This window comes from Pinus tabuliformis, chromosome X (assembly GCF_031772625.1).
Source record: "Pinus tabuliformis cultivar Carrire ecotype Pingquan chromosome X, CPIR1, whole genome shotgun sequence".
NCBI lineage: Eukaryota > Viridiplantae > Streptophyta > Pinopsida > Pinales > Pinaceae > Pinus > Pinus tabuliformis.
In genome coordinates, this window is record NC_142308.1 from 1,147,652,848 (window position 1) to 1,147,661,729 (window position 8,882).

Consider the following 8,882-nt stretch of genomic DNA (forward strand, 5'->3'; position numbering starts at 1 on the left):
CTTAAGTCGATTTTGGAGAATATGCTAGCTCACTATACTTAATCAAATAGATTGTCTATACAAGGTAAAGGATACTTGTTTTTGATGGTCAACCTGTTTAGCTGACAGTTGTCGATGCATAATCTTAATGTCCCCAAGGGGACACACTAGGGCGAATATAACCTTTATCTAATAGTTCTTGAAGCTACATTTTCAATTCTGTTAATTCAGGAATGCTCTTGCGGTAAGGGGCTTTAGAAACAGGAGCTGCCCTAGGCACTAACTCAATGGTAAAATTGATGTCCCGCTTTGGTGGCAACCTAGGAATGGATTCAGGGAATACATCCACAAATTCTTGAATTACAGGAATTCTCTCTAAGGAGGTCATCTTATTCCTATCATTGTTGTACCCTACTTGGACAGCATAAATCTGGCAGCCCTTCCTTATGCATCTTCCAAGCTGGTTGGCTATAATAGGACGTAGTTTAACATTCTTCTTGATTCCTTGAATTGATTTTTGTTGCCCTAAATCGGTAAGATAACTAACTGATTTTTCTTTGCAATCCAATAGAGGACAGCGACCCTACAACCAGTCTGTTCCTATCAATGCATCATACGAACACAAGGGAAGGAGGTTCAATTCAACATGAATCGGTTGTCTTGAAACTATTATAGGGCAGTTTTCTATTTTTGCAGACACCTTCCATTTTGTCCTAGTGGCTAGTTGAACTAGCCAAGGTTTCTTAAATTTACTGCTTTGCAGTCTACCACATTAGGACTAATGTAGCTTAAGCTAGCACCTGAATCAAATAAAATAGAAACATGTTGATCAATAATCATACCTTCACATTCGATCATAATGGGCTAATATTCCGCTTAATGATCATATAAGGCAACATTGATTCTGGGCATGCTTCTTGTGATATCTCCCACTGTACATGCTTCTTGCATGTTTGGCAGTTGTTTAGTTCAAGCCTTGTGCGGAAAATTCTTGTAATAATGTGCTTCCCCACATCCCCAACATTGTAGTGGCGACTTGGTGGCTAGTCTCTAACAATTTTTCTAACTCCTTCCAGCTATCTATTCTCAGTATAAGTCTGATTTCTAGGCATATTTCTTGCAAATTTTCCAAAAGTCCTTTGTTGATTATTTCTTCCATTTATGACTTTTGGTTGTCTGTTTGGTGGTACGTTCCTCATTTTCTTGCCAATGGTTCCCTTAGGTCCTTCATTTTTCTGCCTCATCTGCTGATAATAGATGAAAGCTTTATGTACATCATCATCCATTGTTTTAGGATAATCAAATTTTAATTTTTCCTTCATGAAATTTGGCAAGCTTCTAATGAACCGTTGAACTTTAGCTTTTTCTTCTTGCATATATGGAACATACTGTAATAAGGAAGTAAACCGCTTCACGTAGTCATCCATGGTTAAGGGTCCTAGCCTTAACTCATGGAACTCCTTTGCTTTTTCATCGTAATAACGTTCAGTTAGGTATTTATCTTTAAAACGTTTCTGAAATTCCTGCCACGTTACTTTCTGTTCATAGATCTTCCTCACAATTTTAATTTCTTCTCACCAAAGGGTGGACTTCCACTGTAATTGGTAAACCGCTAGTCGAGCTTTAAGTTTTTCAGTATACACATAAATCTGAAAATATTTACCCATGTTGATCAGCCAGGCTTCCACTGCTTCTTCGAATTCCCCTTCAAACAATGATGGTTTGATTTTTTTGAACTCACCTTGTAATTATGTCTTCTTCTTTTTTTTCATCTTTTGATTGGTCACATTATCTGAACTGTTGGAAATAATACTGAGAGGGGGGGGTGAATCAGTATTATCAGATCAGATAAAACTTTTCAATTTCATACTCAGAAACATATACGCGACTTCAGATAAGTGAACCCGCGTGTACACGCGACTGTGTCTAATGCAACTAGAGTATACCCAGAGATCTTATAATTCAGTTAGCTTAATCTTCAGTAAATGCATCAGAACATTATTAAGCAATTTAACAGTAAACAGGCGCAGTATAACAGAACAGAACATCACACAAGAGCCACACACATGAACACCATGATATAAGGTGGAAACCCAATGTGGGTGAAAACCACCTGCTGCAATTCGTTTCTTTCTTCTTTAATGAGAAACTTCTTTTACAATGTACTGGTGCAGTCCTTTACCAGTACGCAGGCTACAACCTGCAGAGGGCTACAACCCTCTTAGCTTTTGTACTAGCCGATCCATTTACTAGTACGTAGGTGCCTACCTACAAAATGCTTCTTTACTCGTTTTCCAGCTGCTAGTGGAAGGGAGCTACAACCCCCTGGCTCTTGTACTGGCTGATATGTTTACCAGTACGTAGGTGCCAGCCTACGATCTACCCGGGACCACGTTTCATACATTTTCATACTGGATCCATAAGACAATCATCATTGTAGTACAACCTGCATCATCAATCACTGAAACATCCAATTCTGAATCACTGTAACCCTGTCAACAACAACCAGACAACATAGCAATCACCAGATCCAGCTCCATATTCAAATATCATACTTCACATTGTATACGCTACTTGGATGAACCCAACCTGCGTGTATACGCTCTTTTACCACAACCAACCCGCGTACAGATCTGTAAATTCAACCTTAAAACTCTGTAGCTATATCAGACATCAAAACATACCCAGATCATAATAATAAACATGCGTCAGTAGATCTAGTCTATCCAGAGTCAAACCATATGAAGATAATCATTCCAACCCTTGAGATCTCATTCCATCATTCATCATCCTCCACATGTGTGAAACCTTGGTTCAGATCACCAACCCATAACCAGCACTTGGATCTCACACTTCCTCAGATCTTCATCACTCATACTCTCACCTTTTGGCCTAATGATCTTCTCCTTATATAGCCTTAGGTCCTTCACAATACCAAGAGCCAAAACCATAGTAACACAATACCATCAACTTCAAAACTAGGGATCGACACGCCCGTCGAGACACAATGGTCCGAAACCATAGGCACAACTTCCAAGGACTAACCGCCATGGACCAAAGGTACTTTTCCACATACACGCGCTTTTGATGAAGCCAACTAGCGTGTACACGTGACTTGGACTTAACGAACCTGCGTGTATGAACTTTCTTGCCATGCTGTACTAAGATCTGTCCTCTGATTAAGTTGCCATCACCTGTACCAACCTCTGAGCACCTGTACCAACCTCTGAGTGAGTTGCCATCAAGGACAACACTTGAATCATAATGCCAACAATCTCCCCCTTTGGACTTGATGGCAACCACCACACCAAGTCACTCTCCCCCTTTGACATCAAGGGCAAAGGGTGGACCAAGATATTCTCTTCTTTGGTATACCTTCTGCTGTCCATACTCCCCCTGAGTACCTGCTGAAATCTCCAAATGTGCTCCCCCTTTGTGTATGCCAAAGTGTACCAATCTATCCATCCTGCTCTTGCTGAATTGTGCTGTTCATGCTCCCCTTGACTGTAGGCAAGATCTGCAAAAGATGTTCTTCAAGAAGAACAAATACTTATACATCATAGAAGACCTTCCTATCACCAAAAGACTCAACATACATTCATCACCCAACCTAGTGGGGATATACCAATATTGACTCATCCACCTAACCATGTGGAGATACATGATAATACATGAACATTTCATCATTCATCCCAGGCATAGTGGGGAAACCAACATAGGCCGTTACATGACCTTGACATCATAAAAGAGATACATGACATAGTGATGAAATATCTAGACCAAGACTTATGAAAGCCACCAGCAGCATCATGATCTGTACCATAAGCATCAGCCTGCAATACCATTCCTAAACAGTAAGATGTATCATTTAGCTTCATAGACTTTATCAACAACTTCTAACCATAATGCCAACAATGCATTATTTGAAGTATATGCTCCCCCTGAGCTTGTGCCATAAGTATCAAGACATTTCCAGACATCCTCAGCAGACTGTAACTGTTAACCAATAGAGCATATACTGGACTGGATTATATCAGACCCCCTTTTTTTTTTGAGTCTGTCCCCACTGCTTTTTCACAAACTGACATATACGCGACTTTGCAGTGTGAAACTCGCGTATATACGCGTCTTTCCTTCATGAAACTTGCGTATGATAATTAGAACACTGAAGTTTTACACCTTCAGCTCCCCCTGAGTCTGTTATGTCTGTGCTGTGCTGAGTACCCTGTGCTGTGCCATATTTTTCTGACTGAACTTCCTTCTTCTTCCATATCTTCAAGCATGTTGATGATTTCTTCTTATCATGAGCTTTGTTCCTGCAATCTCTTGCTTTATGTCCAAACTTGTTACATGCATAGCATCTTATATGTTTCATATTCCTTCTGTAGCAATCAGCAGCTTTGTGGCCAAACATATTGCAAGAAAAGCAATATCCATTAAAGTACCTTGAATGTGGTGATCTTTCTGCATGATGGTCTTGAAACCTTCTTCTTCTACATATGGCTGCAACATGTCCAAGATTATGACATACATAACATTCAACATTATTCAGTGGAGGAAATAATCGTCTATCACGTCCATAGTTAGGAGTAGAGAATCTTCCTTGAGGAATTTCTTTCCTTGGTTGTTCCTTGTTGGGCATTTCAGATTTCTCATTAGAGTTTCTTGCCTCACCTTGTGAACTAGATTCACCTTCAACATATTCATGAAAACCAAGACCAGTCTTGATAGCAGGAGATCTTTGACTACTAAGAATATCATCCAAGACTTTAGAGCTATCTTGAAATCGTAAAAGCTTATCCTTTTCTTCTAATTTGTTTTTCAAGATATTTACCTCCACTTGATGTTGTTCTTCCTTTTCAAGACATTGCTTCTTCAAGGTCTCTTCAGCTTTCCTTCCTTCATCCAACTGATGCCTTAGTTTGAGGATCTCGTTTTCTTGCTCTTTATTCAGTGCTAGCAGCATTTCTCGAATTCTGGAGGCACATTCCAACTGATCTTCTAATCTGATGATTTCTTCCTTGAGGGCATTCTCCCTTTTGCTAGGTAGATCTTGTTCATCTATGATTTGATCTGATGCTTCATTTGCTTGTCCATCTTCAATCTGAGGTGCTTCAGGATCTGAATACTTGCTTCCTCTCAACAACAGGTTGTCAGTGTTCCTTTGAGCTGTCTTCTTCTTCTGACGTGCTTTCTTCCCCATTGTTCTACGAATCTCCTTCAAGCGATCAAGCTTCTCTGAAGGACCTGCTCTAATACCAATTGTTGGAAATAATACTGAGAGGGGGGGTGAATCAGTATTATCAGATCAGATAAAACTTTTCAATTTCATACTCAGAAACATATACGCGACTTCAGATAAGTGAACCCGCGTGTACACGCGACTGTGTCTAATGCAACTAGCGTATACCCAGAGATCTTATAATTCAGTTAGCTTAATCTTCAGTAAATGCATCAGAACATTATTAAGCAATTTAACAGTAAACAGGCGCAGTATAACAGAACAGAACATCACACAAGAGCCACACACATGAACACCATGATATAAGGTGGAAACCCAATGTGGGTGAAAACCACCTGCTGCAATTCGTTTCTTTCTTCTTTAATGAGAAACTTCTTTTACAATGTACTGGTGCAGTCCTTTACCAGTACGCAGGCTACAACCTGCAGAGGGCTACAACCCTCTTAGCTTTTGTACTAGCCGATCCATTTACTAGTACGTAGGTGCCTACCTACAAAATGCTTCTTTACTCGTTTTCCAGCTGCTAGTGGAAGGGAGCTACAACCCCCTGGCTCTTGTACTGGCTGATATGTTTACTAGTACGTAGGTGCCAGCCTACGATCTACCCGGGACCACGTTTCATACATTTTCATACTGGATCCATAAGACAATCATCATTGTAGTACAACCTGTATCATCAATCACTGAAACATCCAATTCTGAATCACTGTAACCCTGTCAACAACAACCAGACAACATAGCAATCACCAGATCCAGCTCCATATTCAAATATCATACTTCACATTGTATACGCTACTTGGATGAACCCAACCTGCGTGTATACGCTCTTTTACCACAACCAACCCGCGTACAGATCTGTAAATTCAACCTTAAAACTCTGTAGCTATATCAGACATCAAAACATACCCAGATCATAATAATAAACATGCGTCAGTAGATCTAGTCTATCTAGAGTCAAACCATATGAAGATAATCATTCCAACCCTTGAGATCTCATTCCATCATTCATCATCCTCCACATGTGTGAAACCTTGGTTCAGATCACCAACCCATAACCAGCACTTGGATCTCACACTTCCTCAGATCTTCATCACTCATACTCTCACCATTTGGCCTAATGATCTTCTCCTTATATAGCCTTAGGTCCTTCACAATACCAAGAGCCAAAACCATAGTAACACAATACCATCAACTTCAAAACTAGGGATCGACACGCCCGTCGAGACACAATGGTCCGAAACCATAGGCCCAACTTCCAAGGACTAACCGCCATGGACCAAAGGTACTTTTCCACATACACGCGCTTTTGATGAAGCCAACTAGCGTGTACACGCGACTTGGGCTTAACGAACCTGCGTGTATGAACTTTCTTGCCATGCTGTACTAAGATCTGTCCTCTGATTAAGTTGCCATCACTTGTACCAACCTCTGAGCACCTGTACCAACCTCTGAGTGAGTTTCCATCAAGGACAACACTTGAATCATAATGCCAACATGAACACCCTTCTTCTTACTCCTTATAGCCTTCTACTGATTCTGTATTATCTTCCCCATTGTTGGCAGTTGGGGTCTTTTCTCTGTTTTCTATACTGGGGTGAGGACGACGTTGATTTTGTCGATCAGATAGACTTTTAAGGATCTTCTCCTGTTCTTTCATTAGTCGCTCATTGTTTGTCTTCAATTCCATCATTTCTTCACATAGTTGTTGCATAGTTTCCAACAGAGTCGCATTGGCTTGTCGCGATTCCTCTCCCAATTGTACCCATAGTTCTGGGTTTGTCTCCACATAAGGTGTTTATGGTTGGCTTACTGGTCTGGGGCTTCTCTGCCTTTTTTGTCTTGATGCTGACTTCTATTCTTTCTTCTCTCTCTCTTTGTGTTCATATACATCCAAACTCAGTTTATGTAATTTGTTTATTGCATGATTACACATAGATAAAAGACTTAATGAATTGTACTAAAATAACCTAGAAGTCTCAGTATATGAGCCTGGGCTCTGATACCATTTGTAACATATATATATATATATATATATATATATATATATATATATATATATATATATATATATATATATATATATATATATATATAACTAACCATTACGTAAATAAAAGTGTTGGGCTATAGAAATTAATTGACTATTGCCAACGGGAATTTATACTACCCATAACCTTCACAAATTACAGGGCTATTTCATGTGGATAACGTGGCACCCAATCCTTGTTGGACTCCATGTAACTTTGATAAAGAATGGAAATTAATTTTCCTGCCTGGTCCTTGCCTCGGGGCAATCCACCTCATTAAGGCGGGAGAACCCCAAGGTCCTCCGCTGTCCTCGCCATCCCTTCCATAGTTGGCTTCATAACTCTGCATTAACTTGGCTGCTCAGAGGAGTCTGGAGACTATGCATCTGGCGCGATCTTCATCGTTGGATCCTGGATGATCCATAGTCCTGGTTGCTTGAGGTTGACAGATAGGGTTAAGATCCTCTAGCTGCGAGGGAACATTCATTTGTTCCTACTTTTGTTTCATGGTGCTTCTGCTCTGTGGCCCTGATGGTAGACTATTAGTTCTGGTTTGGGGTCCGTCATTCCTATCCTGCCATGGCTGCATGCTTCTCCACCAGGTAAGGGCAAGTCATTACTAATGTTTGAGCATTCTGTTGATCATCCTTTCCTTATTGTTTTAGCAGATGAGATGGGGTTTCCTCACTGTCTCTCTTACAGAGGGGTTACTGATACCAAATGGGTTTTCTTGTCAAATATGTGCAACCTCCATATGGAGCAATACGGCTTCACCTATCAGTGGAAGGTAGCAATCTCATCCATTCATGGTTAAGTTGATTTCCTTTTCCTGAATATTTGTTAAGGGTTTTAAGCTATTCTACAGGATTTGGTTGCAGCCCCTGGGAGTGTAGGTCTCCGCTCAGGTAGGTCTCTTTTTGTCATTTGTTTTTAATTATGGATTCCTTAAACTAGAAATGGTTCTCATTTAATTGTTCTTTTGAACAGGTAATGTTTCGATGGTTTCGTTTTGACCTTGCGGCACGACCTTCTCGGGCTTCGACATTCTAAGTACTGCTGTGTCATCTTTTCTCCAGGTGGGTTGGCTGAGAACTCCTTTTGCTTTGAGTTTTTAAGCTTCTTCCTGTGATCAGAGAGCTTGAAATTGTATTAAGCTGGAATTGGGCCTTGCGGCCAGAATACCTCTGCTCGATGGTTTTAGCTATCTGTTTTAGTTAAAGATAGGGTCAGCATGACCGATGTTTAGACTTGTATTTTGGTTTGACTCTGGTATTCGATGGGGACCAGATGGTGATTTGGTATTTATATATATACTATAATTTATTGGTTGTTATGACCCAAACTATTACGAAGCTTTATTGTATATACATATTGATTAAGTTTGTTTTAAAAGCCGAGAATATTTTAAGATTTGCATGAAAGGAATCGTTGTTTTTATTTTCCGTATATGATTCTAAATGTGCCAGACTTGATACATTGTTGTCTTTGTTCTATGATTTAAGGGTTCGAAGCTTTTATGAGCCTGGGTATTTGGCTCTTGGAGGGTTCTTGTAGAACTCGACCGAGGCCGATAACCCTAACCCTTCAGCAATATACATATCTTCACACCGAATATGATTTGGGTCATTATATAC